The 24,708-nt window shown below is 39.7% G+C and overlaps 1 pseudogene; it reads left to right on the top strand.

Moving 5' to 3' along the window:
- Positions 1-317: 317 nt before the first annotated feature.
- Positions 318-23,659, top strand: LOC135702821 (uncharacterized; annotated as a pseudogene).
- Positions 23,660-24,708: the final 1,049 nt, after the last annotated feature.

A 24,708-nucleotide genomic window follows, 5' to 3' on the forward strand; every position in this document is an offset into this window, starting at 1 on the left:
GAGATCTTGATGGTACAGCCAGAAAGGTTTGAAGAAGGAAAAGATTTGGTTTGCCATCTGGAGAAGTCGATATACGGACTCAAGCAATCGTCACGAGCATGGAATAACCGTTACCATAATTTTGTAGCCGGTCGTTGAGCTTCAAGCGAAGTGATAGTGATCAATGCTTGTATACACGGAAGTTCGGTAAGGAGATGGTGATTGCGTGTAGCTCGTTGAAGGCAGTTGAAGCCGTGAAGAAGTGTCTTTCCAGAGAATTCGAGATGCCAGATGTGGGCAGGATCAGCTGTTTTCTAGGAATACAGATCGCACGCGATATGACGGCTGGTGTGACAAAGTTTAGTCAACGCCAGTACCTGGAAGAGCTGTTGAAGAGATTCCGAATGGAGAATTGCAGACCAGTCAATACTCCTATCGAAGCGCGATTGAAGTTGCCGAAGGGTGAAGAAGAAAAGCGAACTGTGAAACCTTATCGCGAGCTGGTGGGATGCCTAACATACGCTTCCCTGACGATTAGACCGGATTTAGCTGCAGCTGTCAACTTCTTCAGTCAATACCAAAGCTGCCCCATGGATGATCATTGGGCTCATTTGAAGAGGATCTTTCGGTATATCAAGGGAAAGCTCGACTGGAGTTTAGTGTTCAGAAGGGATCAGGATGCACCATTGTTGGAAGTGTTCAGCGATGCAGACTGGGCTAACGATCCGGCTGATCGACGATCCGTAAGCGGTGGTATATTCAAGATCTTCGGTTGCACTGTGGGATGGATGACGCACAAGCATCAAACTATGGCGTTGTCCTCGACAAAAGCGGAGTTGATGGCTTTGTACAATGTGACACTTAACTGTCATGTTACATGTCATTAAAAAAAAAATAAAAGTTGAGTGTGGAATAAATAACTGCGTTTTTACTTGTTCTAACTAATTCCGGTTTTACACAGTTTATTTTGTTATTACCCATTCGAAACCTCTTTACAGATTGATGGAAAATTATTGCCTCATGCTGAGTCGAGGTTTTAGGCTCTGAAATCGACAATATTCAAAATAATCATTTTGCCCAAAATGAATTTGATTATTTTTCTTTTGAGGATCGCTTCTGATTTTGACAATTTTGGGTTGGATAATCAAGCAGTGGTGAATATGAACAAAAGCGTATTTGTTGATGCATAATGAACTCATTTGTTCGTTTCGCTCGTACTTCACAACGGAGATATTCAAAACGAACGCTATTCATCTACACCACGTGACTTAGAAATTATACCAAAGACCTTCAGGTGATCATATCTGATCAGATTAGCTCTCCAGAAACTTCTTTGGATTTTTTTAATACTTCTGGATGATCAACTATTATTGTGAAGATCTTCAACTGTCCAACATTCAAATAACGTCTCTCAGAGATTCTCTCTGTTACCAGGTGTCTCATAAATTATTCCAAAGGCCTTCGGGTACGCATAGGTTTTCAATACTTTCATGATATTTTCTCAATATTTCAGGATGATCAAATAAAGAGTGTATCGTTTAAAATCCGCACACACTCAAATTTCTCTATCTTTTGATCCGTTGGATAAATTTAATTGCGTAGACATAGTTTAAAGTGTATTGTTTACACTCTGTGAGTTGATTTCATCAGGTGCGCAAAAGTTTTCAAAATGGCGTCAAAAGAACAGTGCGTGCGTGAAAAAGTTTTGCACGAGTACTTTGAGAAAACGTGCCATCGGAAAAAAAAAGTTGGGAATCGCGAATTCCACGGTGTCTGGTATCATAAAACGGTTCGAAGAACATCTGACTGTTGATCGGAAGCGAAATTCCTGAAAAAAAAAGCCGTCAGGTCAACCAGAACGATCACAAACGCGTGGTTGGGGCCTTTAAACGGAAACCGAACGCCCGAAGTTAAGGCCAACCTTCGCGCATTCGGATAAAGCATCAGCATTAACATTAGCATTATTGACCGCCCACGGTTGCTACTCTGCTATTACCAGATCAGCGGCAATTACACATGTTTGGGACTAACATTCATGCTCAATGCATAAAAACTGAAGATCTAATATTTAGCAATACCAGCGCCGGCCGTGTCCGAATGCAGGTCCAATAGGGAATGGGAAGGAATGTGTTGACGTGATACTCGCTGTGAAGGAAACCGAGAAATCCTCTGAGCTTCCACGAGAAATCACTGGGATGTTGGATGTGGGGAAAGGGTTGCAGCAGCAGGGATCGTTTTTGGTAAACTAAAGCTGATTGTAGTGATTTATAATAGGTACACTAACACATAAACGCACTCCTGAGTATAAACAGAATATAAAATTATATTTAATTGAACTTTAACTTTATTTTAATTTAACTTTAACATAACTTTAACTTAACTTTAACTTAACTTTAACTTAACTTTAACTTAACTTTAACTTAACTTTAACTTAACTTTAACTTAACTTTAACTTAACTTTAACTTAACTTTAACTTAACTTTAACTTAACTTTAACTTAACTTTAACTTAACTTTAACTTAACTTTAACTTAACTTTAACTTAACTTTAACTTAACTTTAACTTAACTTTAACTTAACTTTAACTTAACTTTAACTTAACTTTAACTTAACTTTAACTTAACTTTAACTTAACTTTAACTTAACTTTAACTTAACTTTAACTTAACTTTAACTTAACTTTAACTTAACTTTAACTTAACTTTAACTTAACTTTAACTTAACTTTAACTTAACTTTAACTTAACTTTAACTTAACTTTAACTTAACTTTAACTTAACTTTAACTTAACTTTAACTTAACTTTAACTTAACTTTAACTTAACTTTAACTTAACTTTAACTTAACTTTAACTTAACTTTAACTTAACTTTAACTTCTGTAGGCTAGTTCATCTCTAAGCTGAAAAAGTGAATATTTATAATATAAATGCAAAATTTAATAATATAAATGAAATATTATAATATAATCCTAGAGGTGTTTCATCATCGAAGAGCTGAAAGCAAGCTTAAATAATTAAAATCCATACATCCCGCATGAATGAAAACTGAAAAAAAGCGTATTATTATTATGTAAATCTAATGATGTCATATATTCAAATATTCACGATCTGAAAATAAATTTATCTTATTTAAAGGGCGAACACGAAATTATTGCGACACATTCAACAGGGCATAACTTTTTTACCATTGGGTAAAAATCAACCAAATTTTGCACACTTTATTATTGATGTGTATTGTATACATGCTGTCAAACTCGAAGTCATGTTTTTCGATTCAACGAAAATGGAGGTGAACCAACGCGAGTTGAGAGAACAAATTCTTTCCAAACACCTGGAATTTCCTGACCTGTCGCACCGGCAGTTGGGAAAAATGTTGAACATTCACCATTCAAGCGTCTCCAGAGTGTTGAAGCGGTTCCAAGAGTGGTTGACGTTGGACCACGGCAAAGGAGCTGGAAGAAAACCGGGACCGGAGAACAAAAAGACGGAGGGAAAGGTGAAGCGGATGATTAAAGCAAATCCCAACGTCTCAAGCCGTGATTTGGCTAAAAAGATCGGCATGTCGCAGAGCTACGTCCAGAATGCAAAGAAGAGAGCTGGACTACATACATACAAGGTACAGAACTTCCCAAACCGCGATGAGCGGCAACAATCGACGGCTAAAACTCGGGCACGGAAGCTCTACGAGAAGATGCTGACAAAATATGGCTGCTGTGTGATGGACGACGAAACGTATATAAAAGCCGATTTTAAGCAAATTCCGGGGTTGGAGTTTTTCACCGGCAAGAGCAAGTTCGATGTGGACGACAAATTGAAGAAGAAGAAAATGTCGAAGTTCGCCTCCAAATATCTCATTTGGCAGGCCATCTGCTCTTGCGGACTGAGGAGTGAGCCTTTCGTGACAAAGGGCACAGTAAATGGCGAGATCTACAAATCTGAGTGCCTCGAGAAGCGCCTTTTACCGTTCTTGCAGCAGCACGACGAAGCTCCGCTATTTTGGCCAGATTTGGCATCATGCCACTATTCTAAAAGTGTCCTGGAGTGGTATGAGGCCAATTCTGTCCATTTTGTTCCAAAGGACATGAATCCGCCAAACTGTCCGGAGCTGCGCGCGGTGGAGCAGTACTGGGCAATAATGAAGCGGGAACTTCGGAAGAGCAAGAAGACAGTCAAAGACGAGAAGGACATGTTAAGAAAATGGAAAAAAACTGAGAAACTGGTACCGGATGACACTGTAAAGACTTTGATGGAGGGCATCAAGCGAAAATGCGTTCAATTTTACAATCAAGGCTCCATCGATTAACTTTTCTTTTGATTTTTGAAGTAAATATATGTATAAAACTACCCTAAAATTTTGGTTTGATTCTAAACATTATAAGAAAATTGGCATAACATTTTCGGTGTCGCAATAATTTCGTGTTCGCCCTTTAAAACAATGGATCTAACTTGAGTGAAGGCTGAGAAAAACTAATCATTACGTTAATTTGCGCATTCGGATATAAAGGGAAAATAAATTAAATAAATGCTGCCATTACTAATTTTAATTGTTTTTTTTACCCCCTGAAAATTTGGTGATAATCGGATAAAAACTTGAATTTTTGAGAAAGAATTTTGTGTGTGCGGCTTTTAAACGGTACACCCTTTATCAGAGATTCTCTAGGTGTCTCAGAAATTATTGCAAAGCCTTCAGGTGTTAATAGTTCTCCAATAACTTCTTAACTTATATTTTCAATACTTCAGGATGATTCTGAAGAACTTCAACTGTCCAACAATTCGGATTCCGTCTTTTAGAGATTTTCTCGTGATATCTTCTTCTTCTTCGCATTTCAAGCTTATTGCATATCGCATATTAGCTTATAGCGTGCTCTCAACTTAGTGTTCTAGATGCACTTCCACAGTTATTAATTGAGAGCTTTCGATGCCTGTACCATTTTTGCATTGGTATAATTGTGTGGCAAGTCCAATCATACTTCTATCAACAATCAATACGAAACTAACGATTTAAAATTTGCTCACTACCTGATTAGCCTATTGGTCTCAAGCAAATCGATTAACGTATCCCATTCTAGTCGAAATTCTAGTACTTCGCTATGTTTGTTTGATTCGCTATGAAAGTTTGACAGATAAAATGAGGAGCTCGTGGATTTTCCTATGTTTCGAGGGGTGTATCGATTAGCTTAGGACCGAAGATAGTACCAGAGCTGAGCTAAAAAGTTGAGCACGTTTCTTCGGGACCTTCTTGTCTTAGAGTTACCTCTATGCTTCTATGCCCAGGGAAATCGGACCGGGAATTGAACCCAGCCACCTCCAGCCACCTGGTTCAGTGACCACCCTGCATGTTTTGACAGCAGTATCGTCCGGGACCTTTTCTCGTGGTTGGAACTCGTTACCTGACACTGGATTATGTTGTTGTAAACAACTTGTTCCAGGAAACATTCTTGAATCAGAATCACTTTCTCTGTTCGTACTAAAATCACCGAAGCAAACAAACTTTGCACACGCACACATATGTAGGGATGAATACCTAAAACGTTTTGTAACTGTGCTGATCGTGTTGCAGTTTCATTATTGACCGTTTTAAAATTAAGAACTGTCGAGTAGTTTAAACCAATTTTGAAACTCAGCATTGCGAATGGCTTTTAACAGCCGTAGGTGGTGAGCTCGATTCTCGGTCCGTTCAAGGAAATCTCTCGGGTAGGAAATTTATTCTTTTTTCCTAGGCATAAAATATCTTTGCGCTTGCCATACAATTTACAATATACATGTCTATGTAAATGTATGTGTAGATCGGATGTTCTCAGACAATGCATCGAAATATGTCCATAAACATTTGTATTGTCTATGCGGATCACACATGACCTACTGTCATGAATATCAGATGTTCCAGATTCTCCAAATCGTCTTGGAGTCCGGATTATTTATTATGCAAGATCAACTCAGACTCGGGAATGTTTGATGCATCAAAATATATTCAAATAAATTCATAGTGTATATGTGTATCACGCATGACTTATATTAATGTATATGAGATGTTCTAGGTCCTCCAAATTGTCCTGGAGTTGTTACTGAGGCCCAGGCCTGGACAATGTCTGCTGCATCAAAATATGTCCAAATACGTTCAATGTGTCTATGTGGGTCATACATGACCTACATTTTCTATTTTCGTTCATTTTCAGGTGCCGCATGATTAGATTTACCCAACAATTTATCCGGCAGTAAAGGGTGATACGGTCAAAAATTGGTCAATATCAACTTGACGTATTTCTTTCAATTTTGCATTTAAAAAACCTGAACACCCCTCATTTTGAAGGTGTGTGTGTGTAGAATGTTGCTCCTATTTTGATTTTGGAATTCACTCTTCAGTTGTCAAAATGCCGTCCAAGCAAGAAGAGCAGCGTATCAAAATTTTGCTCGCGCATCGCGAAAATCCGAGCTACTCGCACGCAAAGTTGGCAAAATCGCTAAAAGTTGCCAAATCAACCGTTACAAATGTAATTAAAGTGTTTGGGGAACGTTTGTCGACAGCCAGGAAGTCTGGATCGGGGGGAAATCGAAAACCGGAAGCCGCTGAGACGACAAAGAGAGTTGCCGGTAGTTTCAAGCGAAACCCTAACCTCTCTCTCCGAGATGCCGCAAATAAGCTGGGTGTATCGTCTACAACCGTGCATCGAGCCAAAAAACGAGCCGGACTATCGACTTACAAGAAGGTAGTGACTCCAAATCGCGATGATAAACAAAATACGACGGCCAAAGCGCGATCCCAGAGGCTGTACACGACGATGCTGACGAAGTTTGACTGCGTGGTAATGGACGACGAAACCTACGTCAAAGCCGACTACAAGCAGCTTCCGGGACAGGAGTTTTATACGGCAAAAGGAAGGGGAAAGGTAGCAGATGTTTTCAAGCACATGAAACTGTCAAAGTTCGCAAAGAAATATCTGGTTTGGCAAGCCATCTGTACCTGTGGCTTGAAAAGCAGCATTTTCATAGCTTCCGGGACTGTCAACCAAGAAATTTACGTGAAAGAGTGTTTGAATAAACGTCTGCTGCCTTTCCTGAAGAAACACGGTTGTTCCGTACTGTTTTGGCCGGATTTGGCATCTTGCCATTACGGTAAAAAGGCCATGGAGTGGTACGCCGCCAACAACGTGCAGGTGGTTCCCAAGGACAAGAACCCTCCCAACACGCCAGAGCTCCGCCCAATTGAGAAATACTGGGCTATTGTCAAGCGGAACCTAAAGAAGACCAAAAAAAAACTGCTAAGGACGAGCAGCAGTTCAAGGCAAACTGGCTTTCTGCGGCGAAGAAGGTGGACAAGGTGGCTGTACAAAATCTGATGGCAGGGGTCAAGCGTAAGGCCCGGCAATTCGGATTTGGAAAAGCGGAAGCCCAACTGAATATTTTTCCTGAATTTTATACTACACAGCAAAAAAATAATTTTGATATCACATCAAAGTGGATGCACTACAATCATGTCGAAAATTTCATGTAATTTTTATGACCAAATAAATAAACAAATGCAGTAAAAGCAGCGTAATGTCAGTTCATGCATTGTATTAATGATAATTTTGTCCTTTTTAGCAAGTAATATTACACCATATTTTCGACATGATTGTAGTGCATCCACTTTGACGTGATATCAAAATTATTTTTTTGCTGTGTAATTGAACTTGAAAAAGAAATTTAATTTGATTTTTTAAATAAACGATTTCACCGATTTACACGCGTTTTCCCTTGACCAAATTTTGACCGTATCACCCTTTAAATCCGGAACTTGTGAACCGATACCATAAAAAGTGACACCGAAGGGCGCTAATAAGGTGATTTTGCAAATGTAATCGTACTTATTTAAAATAGTTCCAGTTTACCAAAATCGATGAAATTTAGGGTTTTGGTTCCATTTTCAATGCAGATTACGAATATGCATTTACCTCAATACCCTTAAAGAACCCAATTGAATTCTATTGCTCTGTTTAAATGATATTTTTTTACAATATTAGTTTCAAGAAGAAGCTTAAAATATGAATTCAATATCTTCATGCCTATAGCAAAAAACTTCACATGCCTGTTTGAAATTTATAAAAGCTATCGGAAGTCTTCTTCAAGTTCAACATGTCTTCAAACATTCACAAAACATGAAATATCTTCAAAATGTCTACTGGAGAAACTGACTTTACGGAATCTCAAATGTCTTCAAAATGAAGACATGTCTTCAAACCTGGCGTCTGGGATTTGTGTTGCTCACTCACAAGATGGATAAATGCCTTGTCCTTTTCAAGAACCCTGCTTTTGTTCACCACTGAACTAAAGTTCGCTAGTCTCAAGATCTGAGTTGCGGAAGTCAAGTTTTTCCAACAAATTCGTTACACTTTGCTTTCAGTCATTGGCACAATATACGGTTGACTGCTTTGCGGAAACACTCGTAGATTGCGCAATTTGCTCCTCATTTATGTTTCCTTACTCTGGATTTGAATAAATATTTTTCGGCTTAGAATTTACTCTACCCGAGTACATTATAATGTCAAAAAGTATCCCATCCCGTACCTACATCATCGTTTTGCGTCCCGTTCTAAGAGTCTAATTGCACTCCCAAGCGGGATCCTTTTTATCCCGTATGAAACCCAACTGGGAAGCGTGTATGAAAAAAAGGACCGGGAAAAATGGCAGCAATGACACCATCAAGCCATTTGTCGATTTTCATACCATCAGACTACCACAGTCTAATGAGACAATTAATTACATCAACACCTATGTGCGTACGTACACTCTTCGTTATCCGGAGCCACTTTGACGCCCGGTTTACACTTATGCTAATTTACTAGTGCTGGTGAGCTTGTGGTGCACAATATTGGGATAACCAAGCATGATGTAAACAATTTTTCGCAGCTGATTAATATTTATTATTAAACATTATGATAAATCAGCATATGAACCAGCACTAGTGTAGACCGGACATGAACAACGAGTGGGTTGTCGCTCCAGTCAAGTCTACGTCCAGTCAGGTTCACGACGCGGGATGACGCTCTGTCCTGTATAACTCAAAAGGGATACCCATTAGGGTGGTTCAGAATATCGATTTTGCTCTGAGGTTCTGATCACTCTCCCAAAATTTATGCTCATTTGCGATCTCATAATGCACTGAAGTTTGTATGGGACTTACTATGGGAAAAGTGAACTTTTTGGTCACGCCTCGTCCCCACGTCCTAACGTTTTCACCATATTGATTTATGGTTGAGATTACTTTCGGGTTTTATAATAAAATTGCTCAGCTACAGCTTTACAGCTTTACTAAATACCACTTTTAAAATGGACGTCACGATAATAAGTTAATATGTAGGGTAAATGGATGTAATGTCGGCCTAAATGCCCTTAATTTGGGCCCATGCATAAATTCAGCAATTGACTAAATTTTCAATAGCAACCAAAATTATCCATTAGTACCGTCCCAATGACGCGTTTATCTAGATAAAATTGATAAATAGCAAATTTTTAGTGATGGGCCCAATCTTAAATCCATATGCTAACATTAGAGCCATTTCCCCTATATAATTAGGAAGATGATATTTTTATGACATCCAAACTGCTGAAGATGTCGAAAACAACAGTTTGTCGAGAGCTCAAAACCTACAAGGAAACCCTGAGTGTGGAAAGCAATCAGCGGACCTACGGAAAAAACTGGAACCAGGGATCGTCAGCTGCGCAGCAAGGTGTTGAGGTGCGTTAAAGCCAACCCCGGTCTTTCGATCCGAGATGTGGCCAGAAGGTACAACACCAACTTTCAAACGGTGCGGAACATCCCTGCCAGGGAAGGATACAAGTCTTACAAAGCCAGTAAACATCCGAATCGGCACATGAAGCAGAATTCCGTGGCTAAAAAGCGTGCAAGGCTCTTGTACGACCGTGTTTTGACGAAACACAAGAGCTGCATTTTTATCGACGACGAAACATACGTCAAACTCGATTTTAAGCAGCTTCCCGGTCAAAATGTTTGCATCGCGACTGGACGTGGGGATGTGCCGGGAAGATTCAAGTTCATGTTTGCCGATAAGTTCGCGAAGAAGGCCATGCTTTGGCGAGCGATTTGCAGTTGTGGTCTGAAAACGGAACCATCCGTCACATCCTCGACGATGACATCGCAAGTTTACATCGAAGAATGCCTGAAAAAGCGTGTATTGCCGTTCATCCGCAAGCATAGGGGCAAAGTCATCTTTTGGCCCGATTTGCCCAGCTCCAAGGTGGTTCTGGAGTGGTATGCTGCCAACAAGTTCGATTTTGTCCCCAAGCTAATGAATCCTCCGAATTTCCCGGAATTTCAACCAATCGAAAAAAAAAACTGGGCAATTTCAAAGCAGCGACTTCGACAAAGCGGCGGGGCAGTCAAGGACAACCAGCAAGTACGGGCAAAATGGAAGAAATGCGCTAATTCCGTGTCCGTTTCCACTGTGCGGGCGCTGATGTGCTCCATAAAGAGGAAGGTTCAACCGTCTAATGCTGTAACTTTGAATTTTTAATAAAAGTACTGTAAAGCAACCATTAATGGACTTTTTAAACTTATTGAATCACGAATTACAGCCTAGTCAGCCTTTTTTTATACGGACACTTTCCAGTGCTGCACTGAAAGTAGTGATTTATCTTTTATGATAAAAGAAAGATATCAAGTTGAAAATAAATCAATAATTTTCTTGACGTTCAGACGATATAGTGATTCTCAACATTTCGTAAAAAATTTCAGTTTTGTTTTTAAACAAAGTTGTTGCTGAGATCGTTTCACTTAAGCGCAGATAGCAATCTTATCCCTAAATCACCATGGAAAAAGGCTAGAACGCTGACAACGACAAGTTCACTTTTCCCATTGTAATTTTCGTATAAACTTCAAAGATTCAGTGCAGCATGATATCGTAACCAAATGAGCTTAAATTTTGGAAGAATTATCAGAACCTGATTTAGGATCGATTGAGCGGGGTGGAGCAAAATCGTTATTTTGAACCACCCTAATACCTATAGTAGAGTGAGGTTGAGTACACTGTGTCTGAGTCTGTCAACCGGGAATAGAAGTGAAAACAAGGATCTAGCTAGTACAAGAGTTCCGGCCATGACTTTAATGTCCCAATAGAGCTGTTCAAATTTCAAAATGTTTTTGAGTTCTACGGTGTTACCATATTGTACTTTTATTTTTTCCACTAAATCAATGTGGCCTGCATAAATCAGCTCAACTAAATCGATTAACTTGCTTCAAAATATCGCAAAGCACAAATCATTTGCCAACCTATTTCAACCACAACGAATTTTGGATTCGTCTATGCCTTCCTCCCCCCTCAGCAACGACAGTACCGAGTCCTTTCCCATTCTGCGTGGATCCCCCGGGATTAGCCTGCCAACCATTATCGAGTGAGTTAACGCGTAAAAATGTGACTCTCACATCCAACTTCCTAGATGCGTCCATCAGAATCCGTGCCGTTTCTGTGTAGCAGGGAAGGTTCATGCTTCCGCTTTGTCCTACCCGCTAATGGTGACATATGATATATCTGGTCACGTATATGAATTTATGAAAATATCATGTCATCAAATGAGTGGAGGATACAAATAAAAAAAAATGACACGTTGGGCAGGAAGGGTAACATCGTCGCAACATCGGTGGGTGTGTGTGCATCTGCTTTAGCTTAACCTTTTTGAGATAGCCAGTGGATTTTTGCGTTTGAGAGCATATGGATGGTTTCAAATCATCTCCATCAAATAGGGGATATTTGATTCAAAAAGTTGCTGGAACGATTAAAGCCGAAGAGTTTCGTCCCATCAACATGTTGCACACATTAGAGAAATTTTTAGAACTTGTTGTGAAAGGCCAGCTGGTGGAGTATTTAAATAGTAATAGTTTGTTGATACCAGAACAATCGGGATATCGAGAAGGTTATTCTTGTGAAACCACGTTGAATTTGGTATTAGCTAAGTGGAAAAATAACTTGGAGTGTAAAGATATGATTGTTGCAGTTTTTTTATCTTAAGAGCGGTTTTGAAACAATTTCTAGGCCCTTATTGTTAAGATCAAACAAACGCTTTGGAATTACGAGTACTGCATATAAATGGTTCGAAAGCTATTTGTCTGACAGAACTCAACTTGAATGATTTTGTTTCAAGTCCCGTGGGTAATAACCTTGGAGTGCCCCAGGGAAGTGTATTAGGGCCCCTGTTATTTATTATGTATCTTAATGACTTGCGACGTGTTTTACGATTTTACGACAATAATCTCTTTGCAGATGATACTGTGTTATTCATTGCAGCTGAGGATTAAGATGATGCCGCTTTACACTTGAATGAAGATTTGCATTCTCTAAGTAGATGGTTGAAGTATAAGCAGTTGAAATTGAATATAGTAAAACTAAATTCATGGTAATTTCGCGGAATCGAGTAAATGAGAACGTCAACATACACATCACATATTGAATATTTCACACTGTAAAACATCGTCGCTAAGACATAACCACCATCTGTTGAGTACACTGTGGTGGGCACTACACTGAAAAGATGGCGGTAGTATGTAAACGTCAAACGCAAGGGAATTGACTATGCGCGCCACAAGTGGCAGTACTACTTTTAAATTGTCCGTAAAAATGTTTGTTCGGTGAACCACTTGTGAGAGTTATGTCTGTTTGTCTGTGGTTCAACTCTCACATTGACAATGTCATCAAGAAAATTGCCAAGAAGTATGGAATTCTATATCAACTGATGTTGCTATTACCAGTAAAATACAGCTATACAAATCAATCATCTCTCCTCATCTAGACTTTTGCCCTTCAATTTAATTTTTGGCCAATGCAACACAAACAGCGAATCCAAACACATAAAGCAACCAACGATACAGACAAAACGGTTGCTACGACTACCATGACAAACTCGCTCTGTAACAAAGCTCGATCCGAGTGGTAAAAGGATAATGATATATTGCTTGCCTGCTTTGTTTCAATATACACAGATGAGGACATAGCTTGATATGAATCGGGAAAAGACATAACAAAAAAATTCCCATTAACACACGTGTATCATCTTCGGCTTTACTTCGTGAAGCAGCTTGCCAACAATTTGCTCGTTTCCTTCTACCGCCCCGAATGAGTTGGGTCACACGAGCTGCTTGTCATGAAAAAGAACGGTGAAGATTATATCATTATTGTTTTCCACTTCTGACATAGCGTTATTATTCGGTTCGTTGATCGCTTGTTATTTTGTCATTTGGAGATATTTTTGATTCCTTGAACACAAATATCGAGATTACAGCGCTTGCAGATTAAAATAAAGCGTTTGATTTCATTCCTCGTTCTGCTAGCGAATGAGCAACATCAGGGTCTGTTGTCTCGTCACAAGGCATAGCTTTGAAAGTGTTTTTTTCACCGCGAAACGTTATTTTCCGGAAAAAGTTTTTGTGCCTCAGGTGACTCGCGCATTTCTGGAGGAAGCAGCCGATCCTGGCGAAGCCTACGGTCGGACTGTCCACCTTTAAAACCCGCTTCGACGATATCGAAATTCGGCATACGGCAAAACACACGGACGGTGTGTACAACTGGAAACAATAACCAGCAGAAAGCAGTGAGCCACCGCACGGACGGTGTGTACGACCGGCATCTATTGTGGCAGAGCAGCAACAATATAAGCAGTAGAAACGGTAAGGGCAAATAGTAGCACGTATCTGTTTTTTTGTATACCCATTCCTCTGACTGTTTGCTTGTGAATCGTCTGTCTCTCCCCCAGTAAACGATTCCACATAGGGTGGTTCGCAAATCAAAAAAAGTTAAAATAAAATTAATTACTTCCTAACGAAAGTTTTAAATTTCGTATGGATGATGCACAGGGGGGCGTCAAGCCTCCCAATGATAAAGTTAGAAAGCGTCATTACCAGGCGTCTTCTGCTTCGCCTTGGGTTGTCTACTTTCGGCAGAAAGAGAAAGCCCTAAACTTCTTAGGGATTAAAAGAACGTTGACGCGTCGTTTCCCGGGGACCGAATTTCATCAGGTCAATCGGAACAAACTGCGTATAACTGCACTCACATATAAAGTCGCAAATGACATTGCTGACGACGAGGGTTATAATGAAGAGTATTACGTCTACATCCCATCTCGAGATGTGGAGATAGACGGCGTGGTCTCTGCAGTGAGCCTGACGTGTGATGACGTCATGGAACGTATGGGGCGCCTTCAAAATGCTGCAACATCTACCGTGGACGTTCTGGGTTGCAGGATATTGTATTCAGCGACCACGGTAGATGGTCAAAAGACTTATTCCCCTTCAGGCTCACTACAGGTGTCTTTCGCTGGATCTGTTCTCCCAAAGTTTTTAGAAATTGAAAATGTTTTTTTCCCGGTGCGACTTTTTGTACCAAGGGTATACAATTGTACCAACTGCAAAAAGTTGGGACACACAGCTGCTTTTTGTGACAACAAGCCCCGTTGTGGCAAATGTAGCCAAGACCACATGGAGGGTGCTTGCCAACAGGAAGCAACTAAATGTGCTTACTGTGGCAAAGAACCTCTTCATGCTTTGCAGGACTGCCCCGCGTACAAGAAGCGTACCAATAATGTGAAGCGTTCAATAAAAGAACGCTCCAAGTTGACGTTTGCAGAAATGGTTAAGTTGCAAAATGGAACCTCTGCTTCGTTGGCATCAGCCGCTCAAAATGAAAACACTTTTGAGATTTTGTCTTCCGATGAACTGGACTCTGACATAGCAGATGAGAGTGAGTCTCCGGAGGTACACGCCCCTGGTAAAAGGAAGCCGACTAGCTCCCCGGGAGTGCGCCGGAAAAAAAATAAAACCACTCTCAAAAGCATGCAAAAATCTGAAGGTAGCGGGGATTCATTGAAAAAGCCGAACAAATCGGTAATTGCTGCTCCATCTGATCCTTGCTGCAGCTTTTCCACCCCGCCGCTACCTAATAAAGGTAATCGTAAGAGATTACCAAAAATAAACACCACGTCTACTCGCAATTCAAAGAAAACTCTCCCGTCCAAGCGAGGAAAGATTAAATTTAAGGACATTGTGGATAACATTTTGAATGCCCTCGGCTTTCTCGACGAATCGCCACTTCGAGGGCTTATTGACCTGCTTGTTCCTATAGTCGGAAACTACTTCAAGCAATTGACTGCATCATGGCCCCTCATTGGTGAATTCATATCTTTCGATGGATAATTCGTCGAGTGAGGATCAAGATATGATCACTTTATTACAATGGAACTGTCGTAGTGTAATACCTAAATTAGACTCGTTCAAGTATTTGATTCACAATTCTGATTGTGATATATTTGCACTCTGTGAAACTTGGCTTTCTTCTGAAGATGAACTAAACTTCCACGATTTTAACATTATCCGCCTGGACCGAGATGATTCATATGGTGGCGTACTTTTGGGGATCAAAAAGTGCTACTCCTTCTATAAAATCTCAATCCCAATAATTTCAGGCATTGAAATTGTCGCTTGCCAAATAAATGTGAAGAACAAAGATCTTTGCATAGCTTCTGTATATGTCCCTCCAAGGACTTCCATAAACCGCCGTCAGCTTTGGAGTTCAGTTAATATCCTTCCATCTCCAGTTCTAATACTGGGCGATATGAACTCACACGGTACTGGTTGGGGCGAATCATACGATGACAATAGAGAGGGTATTTTCTATGATTTGTGCGACGATTTCAACTTGACTATCTTGAACACTGGTGAAGCAACACGTATAGCAAACCCTCCTGCTCGAGAGAGCCGTCTTGACATTTCTTTGTGCTCTAACTCACTATCATTAGATTGTCTGTGGAAGGTTATCAATGATCCCCATGGTAGTGATCACTTGCCAATTATTATTTCAATCAAAAGTGGTCTTCTTAAAACAGATCAGTCAATTCAAGTTCCTTTTGACCTCACGAGGAACATTGATTGGCAAAAATTTGTATCGGCGGTAACTCTTGGTATTGATTCTACCGATCCTCTACCACCACTGGAAGAGTATCGTTTCTTTACCGAGCTAATCTACAAAAGCGCATTAGAAGCTCAGAAACGACGTGTTCCAAGTGCATCCCTCAAAAGAAGACCCGCCACCCCTGGCTGGGATGACGAATGCACAAAGTTGTATCTTGAGAAATCCAATGCCTTTAAAGATTATCGTAGACATGAAAGATCTGAGCTTTTTGAAAAGTATCTAAAGCTTGAAAAAAAGCTTAAAAACTTACTAAAAGCAAAGAAACGAAACTACTGGCGTACTTTTATCGAGGGACTTTCTAGAGAAACCTCGATGACAACGCTTTGGAAAAAGGCTCGCTATATGCGAAACCGCTCATCTTCCAATGAGAGTGAAGAATACTCCTCCCAATGGATATTCGACTTCGCTAAAAAGGTTTGTCCAGATTCTGTTCCAGCACAACCAACTTTACGGGATACAGTCCGAAGTAACGTTTCTCTGGATGAACCATTCACAATACTGGAATTTTCAATGGCACTTCTTTCATCGAATAACTCTGCTCCGGGAAGCGATATGATCAAATTCGACCTTCTAAAAAACCTCCCCGATATCGCTAAAAGACGATTACTTAACCTATATAATTCATTTATGGAATTCAATATAGTTCCACCAGCATGGAGACAGGTTAAAGTAATAGCTATTCAAAAGCCTGGGAAACCAGCGTCTGATCACAATTCTTACCGTTCGATCTCTATGTTATCATGCCTGAGGAAATTATTAGAAAAAATGATTCTATTAAGACTTGACCATTGGGTTGAATCAAACAATCTACTTTCAAATACGCAATTTGGTTTCCGGAAGAGTAAAGGAACAAACGATTGTCTAGCGATGCTTTCATCTGATATTCAACTGGCCTTTGCGCACAAGGAGCAATTGGCTTCAGTCTTTTTGGATATTAAGGGCGCATTTGATTCGGTTTCCATAGACATACTGTCAGACAATTTGCACAGTAGTGGATTACCCGGTATTTTGAATAATTTCTTGTATAATTTGCTGTCAGAAAAACAAATGACCTTCAAACTAGGTCAACTGACAACTTCTAGAATTAGCTACATGGGCTTACCCCAAGGTTCATGTTTAAGTCCCTTACTTTATAATTTCTATGTCAAAGATATTGATAACTGCTTAGATAATCTATGCACGCTTAGACAGCTTGCAGACGATGCCGTGGTTTCCACGAGAGGTCCACGTGCAGAAATCTTGCAAAGACCATTGCAAAATTCCCTAAATAATCTGTCTCTCTGGGCAAGAAATTTAGGGATCGAGTTTTCACCACAAAAAACTGAATTGGTAGTGTTTACAAGGAAGCGGTTCCCAGCCCAACTGCGTCTCAATCTTTTGGGCAGAGACATTACCCAATCTTTAACCTTCAAATACCTTGGAGTCTGGTTTGATTCAAAATGCACTTGGGGTACCCACATTACGTATTTGAAACAAAAGTGTCAACAAAGGATCAACTTTCTACGATCAATTTCCGGGACATGGTGGGGTGCTCACCCGGAAGACCTCATTAAACTATATAAAACGACTATTCTTTCAGTTCTTGAGTATGGCTCTTTTTGCTTCCTCTCGGCAAGAAAAACCCACCTAATTAAAATGGAACGCATTCAATATCGTTGTTTACGTATTGCCCTTGGCTGTATGCATTCAACACACAATATGAGCCTAGAGGTACTAGCGGGCGTAAAACCCCTGCAGAACCGTTTCTGGGAGCTCTCATTAAGAATATTGATTAAATGTAGTGTCAGTAACAACCTTGTGATTGAAAACTTCGAAGAAATGCTCGAATTGAGCATCCAGTCTAGATTCGTGCGAATCTATCTTAATTATATGTCATCGGATATTAGCCTTCCTTGCTATAACCCCTCTCGTGTATGCTTTACTAACTACAGTTCCCCCATTGGCTATGATCTCTCCATGAAACAATCTATTCAAGGAGTTCCAGATCAACTTCGACCTATCTCAATTCCCCGCATTTTTGCTGAAAAGTACCAACAAGTCAATTGCAATAGAAGATTTTTCACTGATGGATCACGCATTGATGGATCCACTGGCTTCGGCGTCTTCAATGAATACTTAACCGCCTTTCGGAAACTTCAGGAACCTTGTTCCGTTTATGTTGCTGAGCTAGCAGCAATCAACTTCGCATTGGGGATGATTTCCGATATGCCCATAGACCATTACTTCATCTTCTCGGATAGTCTCAGTTCGATTGAGGCTATTCGGTCGATGAAACAAGGTAGGCACTCATCTTATTTCCTTTCAAAGGTAAGGGAACAGATGAGTTTGCTGGTCGAAAGATCATATATGATTACCTTTGTATGGGTCCCCTCACATTGCTCAATCCCAGGCAATGAGAAGGCAGACTCTCTCGCAAAGGTGGGCGCACAACAAGGCGAGATTTATGATAGAAGAATTTCACATGATGAATTTTTCCCATTAGTACGTCAGAGTTCTCTTTTAAGTTGGCAAAACGATTGGACAAATAATTCTCTTGGGCGGTTGTTACATTCCATTATTCCAAATGTTTCTTCGAGAGCGTGGTTCAAAGGTCTGGATGTAAGTCGGGGATTCATTCGAGTGATGTCAAGACTTATGTCCAACCACTACTCGCTAGACGCACATCTCTATAGAATAAACCTCGTTGACAGCAATATATGTAGGTGCAGAACCGGTTATGATGACATCGATCACGCAGTTTGGTATTGCCCGGGTAATGACGCCTCCAGAGCACGACTATTGGATACCCTAGTGGCCCGAGGTAGACAACCCTTCCGTGAAGTAAGAGATGTATTGGGAACACGTGATCTTCCCTACATGCAAGCGATCTACGAATTCCTTTGTTTGTCTGATGTTAGAGTTTGATGTGACTATCCCCTCCTTTCCAAACAATTTCCCGCCATTGTGTCCCAGTCTTATTATCCTCCTGTTCCTGTGCTACTTGCCCCTGCCAGCTAGGATTTGGTCAACCGTCCGAGAGTAGTATCTGAAGGAGGCTTCAGAAACCAGTTTCCTACCTAGATCCTTCCAATTGAAATTGTTACCTATTAACCTCGAGCCCGCCACGAGTAATTGGTACCCAATACTAACATAGAAATACTGCTATTTAAAATGTAAATCAAACATTACTGATTTTGGCTCCGCAAAGTGTCACACACGACTGAGCCTAGTAAATAAACGAACTAGTTAAAAAAAAAAAAAAAGCGTTTGATTTTGAGATGTAATAGATTCACTTCTTCAACTTTGATGCTAGACGCCTTACAATGGTTATCGGTGAAGCAAAGAATTGTATATTTGACTATGGTGTTCATTTTTAAAGTGGTCAACGGTTATTTGTGGGATCGAATTGAAAGAGAAAGTGTCTTTCATAGATATAATACTAGAAACGCGGTTGAAATAAGAACACCACATTTCTTGACTTGTGCTTCACAAAATTCATTATATTTCAAAGGAATAAATGTTTTCAATTCGATGCCTAGACATATCAAACGTTCAGGAACACTTACAGAATTAAAAATACACTGCATTTCACACGTTAAAACTGTCTTTTGAACAGTTATCCAGTGATTTTTTTATGTATTGACAAATTATGTATCTTGTATCTGTCATAATGACTTTTTAATAATTAAAACTATTTCTGTTCGCCACGATGGTGATGATGGATTTTTAATATTTGATTTAATAGTAGATTAATTAAAAAAAAAGTAGTTTACCAAAGTTTGAGCCTTGCGCGCGTGTTACGGATATAGAGGACTGAATTTAGAATTTGAAAAAAAAAAATGCAATTTTGAAGCTAATTTGGAAGATACCTTGAGTTAGTAGTAAGTTTTCTGGCAAATGTTGGGGGTTCGTGAGCATTCCTGACATTGCTGAAAATTATGATAGCATCAGATTGCGGAGTTGCTAGTGTAATAGGATGCTTTGTTGATTGTTCAGTAACTCTTCATTGCTTGTAATACTTATGAATATTTTAGGTAGACAAAAAGGTAAACTAAGAGGTGAACTCCTGAGATTTTCCACATTTATATCGCTGTGAAGCAACTGTAAACGAAACTAATATAACCCAGTGGTGCTCAGCTAAAGGCATATGACGGGCCATATTGCAAGTTTCTACGTAGAGTGTGGGCCACTTTCAGCACCATAGTAAGAGGATGGCGAAAACAGCCAAGGGAGACAAGCTAAAGGGGCAATTCAAAGATTTTTAGCAACTTTTCTCATAATTCATTAAATCAATAACTAACTAGTTCTAAAAAGTTGCGGTCTTGGGAAAAAATGTTCAGTTTGTAAAATGCTGTTATTTGGCATTATAAGATTAGTTTCATATCGTCTAGCAGAGTTGGCGCTGTAGTCCATCTTTACGAAATGAAGCTCTAGAGAGTTGGCGGTCTTCAAAAAAGTGGTTCAGTATGTGAAATTCTGTTATTTGCCGCTATAAGATTAGACCCAGGTCGTGCGGCAGAGATTGTAGTCTATCTTTTCAAAATGTAGCTCAAGAGCGATGCGTTCAAAGTTATTCTGTATGTGAAATGCTATTATTTGACATTATCACAATAGATACAGATCGTGCCACAAAGATGGCACTGATGTCTATTTTCGCTAAATGAAGTCATGGATAGTTTCGGTCTTCGGCAAAGTTGTTCAGTATATTAAATTCTGTTATTTGTCACTACGAGATGAACTAGCCGAATAGCTAAAAACAACGTAAATAAAGGAAAAAAATAGAAATTATTTTACACTATCAGTCGTTAGAAGTGATGTTGTAGTCTATCTTTGCGAAATTAAGCTATAGAGAGTTGCCGTCTTCGTCAAAGTGGTAGAGTATGTAATAGACCGTCATTTGACATTATCAAATCAGTCCGTTGTAGTCTATCGTTACTAAATGAAGTTCTTGAGAGGATTGTAAAAATTAAAAAAAAAAACACAAAAGGGGCAGTAGCAGATAACACACTACTGCATTCTTAAACTTTAGTAATTTATCAATCATGAAGATAACGATCGATGGTAGGAATAGTAGTGTTCTCATAGTCACTTGCATTTATGCAGATCATTACCTTTGGTACGGACAAGGGTATAGGTAGTCAAATCTTACAAATTATCTAATCTAATTGGACTGACCAGGTGATGGTGTAGGTCATATAGCGTCGTTCCGACGAGGGACACTGAGTGCAGTCTAGTAATGGAATTTTCAGGAGGTTAGGGTTCTTCAAAACTCAAACCCTACCATTCAGGAAATGATCGTGAGTTATATCCGCATCGGTCATTGCATCGTTCCCTCCCAAGTTTGCGGCAGGGAATGTACCCTCGATACTCCATCGAAAAAAAGCCCATAATCAACATTCTTGTCTGTCTACACACGTTTACCAATGGTAACGTACAGGTTGTTTGTTCTTTTCGAGCACTGCTAAAATTGTTTTAACCAGATCCATTTAAATCTTATTTTCGTCGCAAACAAACTATCCCTGTGCCTTTTTAATCTTCAGGGTAAGCTTTAGAGTGGGGGTACCTTTTGTTTAAGGGCTGCAGGTGGAGCAGGTGATCGTGGGGTGGAGGAGAGGTAGGTGGAAATAGAGCTGTGTAGTTCATTTAACCTTAGGATACGCTCCAGTGTACTTTTTGGTGGCCGTACCATCACCACCAGAAGTAAACATAGCCTCAGTTCGATGAATTGGGCTGTTCTCAGCTCGACGACTTGATAACCCAAGACGCTCGCTGCGTGGGGTAATTCTATCGAAGACAGGTTTTCAACCCTAGGGTTACCTTAAGGAGAGCTAAAGCGTGGCGGATTGACTTAAGAATCGGATTGAAATTTTCGCCTATCGTGTAGTTTCCCCTGTACACAGAAAAACAAAATCTGATTACTAATGATCGCGTAAAATCACCTCTCGTTTATCTTAAATTATACTTAGCACAAACAAAAAAAAAAGGTTTGCAAGCTTGTTTACAACATTGCTGGTTTATGCGATACCGCGCTTCAATTGACATGAAATTACGTGTAAATTTACGAAAAATCTAGCGTTAATAACGTGTGCGCTATAAATTGCAGAAATGAACATGATTTTTTTCAAACGGTGTAGGCAAGCAAATAGAGGCAAACCAACATAAGAAACCTCTCTTGCCGATGTGTTGAAGTTTTTCCCTGTTGTTAAGTTTAGCTTTTCAGAATTCTGGACCGCTTTGCCGCCATTTGAGTTTGGGTTGAACTCGCCATGAGCCGGAACGGATCCATTTGAGAATCGCACTTTCTTCAGGGTAGACTCGTAGTAATCATTTCCTACCCAACGCACACACGGTAAGAAAAAAGTACCCAGCGGTCAGTTCACTTTTACGTACTTTTGACTAGTTTGTCTCCTTTTCTCCTTCTAATGTTGTCAAAAAAGAAGGAGCAAAACCACCCAACATGGGTAGTTAAGTGTGGGAACCCAACGTTGGGTATAATAATATTTACCTACTGTTGGGTATAACTAACTTACTTTTGGTTCAAAAGCTAGTGGAAAAGTCCATACGAACTGCACACAAGTAAATGAAAATAACTTTAATCCGCTTTACCTACTTTTGGGTTCCTGCACTATAGTGCCAAGATGAGTGAAAAGAACTTAATTTAAGGTACTTTTTTCTAACCGTGCAGAAAACAACAATTGACTTCACGACGCAAGATCTCACTAACACAACCTTGCTAGTGTATTCGTGTAAAATCGATTTGTTTATTATTTTCAACCACGAAATCAGCTGTCAAAGTGTTCGACTCGACAGCGGTTTGTTTTTTTTATTTTCAACCAGTAAAATGCATGTATTAGTGAAACTTCTCACTAATACTAACGGTGTTAGAGAACTCTATAGACCGGGAAGCCAGTAGTGTGGCCAGAACTGACTATAGAGATTTTCACGGCCGATAATTTTGGTGCGCAGTGTGAGAGTGTAGTAGTGATAATCCGAGGAAAATAAAAAACAAGCATCTGTCAAAAATTTCAAGTATGGCAAGCTGTTCAGAAGTGAAAAAATAATTTGGAAAAAAAAATAATTACGAGTTGCTGAACTATTTTTATCAATCAAAACTTTCATTTCAGAACTCTTAAGAAGTTGCCAATCGTTACCAGCAAAAAATTCAGCTTTGCGGAGTCGATTCATATTCCGTAAAAACAAATCAGAAGGAGGTTCCCCTAAATGTAACATTCGCCCGAATCTATCAATTCTTGGTGCTGGATGAAAACCCATTTACGGGATGCCGAAGGACTGTTCTAAAGGAATGGATGCCGTGCTGTTTTTTTTTTAAATGGGTGGGTGAAAAATGTTTCCGGGCGGAAACTTCACGATATGTATGTAGTTCACGGAAGAGTACATCATTCATTCTCGTTAAATGAAAAGCCACTCCAGCCGTGGGTTATAGTGTAGGAAGACGGATGCATCTTAGCTGCACACTGTGATTGTACAATAGGAATTCTTGAAGCTTGTAGCCACGTTGGAGCTACTCTTTTTGCGTTAGATGGGATCCGAAGTGCTATACTAGAGAAAAAAGTGAGTGACATTACATTTGATCGCTTTCTATCAAGTAATCTTACTCATCTACATCTTGTGCACTTGCTTTACTCATACGATTATTTTTGCTTTCTGCAGCTCTCTGTGACAGATCTACCAGCTTATTGGAAGAAACCTCCGACTTCAATTACTACAGACTTATACAAAAAATACGGGATATAGATTTTGGTCGGAAAGTAATACGTACATATCCGTACCGGTGTCCTGATGCTTCTGATGTAACTCGTCAAGTTGCTCTTCCAACACGATGAGTTGAACGTTGCCGCAGCAACAAAATTTTGTGGGGAAGCTGGTTTAAATTTTAAATGCTTGGCATGTTCCAAAGACAACGAAATTCGTTTGGACCTAGAGGTTTACAACCTGCGACTGCTGTACAACGCTCAGAACTCTATGTACAATCTTCAACAACTCAGAGGTCTGGCTGAAAACGTGTACAAAAATATGAACAGGGACCCAGAGATGCTGAAGAAAATTGAAACCATTACACAGGACCAAAGTGATAGCAAATGGTAGTTAACTTTCCGCACTGGCCGTATCACCGCAAAGAAGTCTGTTATACTCCTATTTCGAAACCATCAATAACAATACTCCGTAGAATGTGTTACCCAGATCCCGTAAAGTTTTCTTCGCCGTCTATAAGATATGGAAAAAAATATGAAGAGGTTGCAGTTAACGCTCTGTATCGTTCAATTGTTGACTTGCACAGCAATATCATCAATGAAAAATCTGGTCTGGTGATTTCTGATGCAGAACCGTGTCTTGGAGCTTCACCTGATGCCATTTTTCGTTGCAGTTGCCATGGAACTATTGTCGTTGAAGTCAAATGTCCGTTCTCTGCTCGTGACTGCGATGACATAATAACAGTCCTAACTCAACTTAGCGATCCTTATATAATCGAAGACTGTAATGGCGAGATTGTCTTAAACACTAATCACAAATTTTTTTTCCAGGCATTAATGCAAGTGCATATTTGCAATGCCACCTTTGGATATTTTTATATCTGGTCTCTCAAAAGATCACTGATTTTCCAAATCAAGCGAAATGAACAGTTTTGGAATGCATTTAAAGAAAAGGCGATTTGTTTTTTCAAAAATGTTGTTTTGCCTGAATTGATGTCTCATATGTATACTAACAAGTCTGATATAAATAACTTAAATAATATGTAAGTACATGCATTGATCGAGCATGATGTATAAGCACGTTAGAAAAAT

Source organism: Ochlerotatus camptorhynchus, unplaced genomic scaffold (assembly GCF_037179485.1).
Source record: "Ochlerotatus camptorhynchus isolate MF236.1 unplaced genomic scaffold, CSIRO-AGI_Acam_v1.1 ptg000200l, whole genome shotgun sequence".
Taxonomy (NCBI): Eukaryota; Metazoa; Arthropoda; class Insecta; order Diptera; family Culicidae; genus Ochlerotatus; species Ochlerotatus camptorhynchus.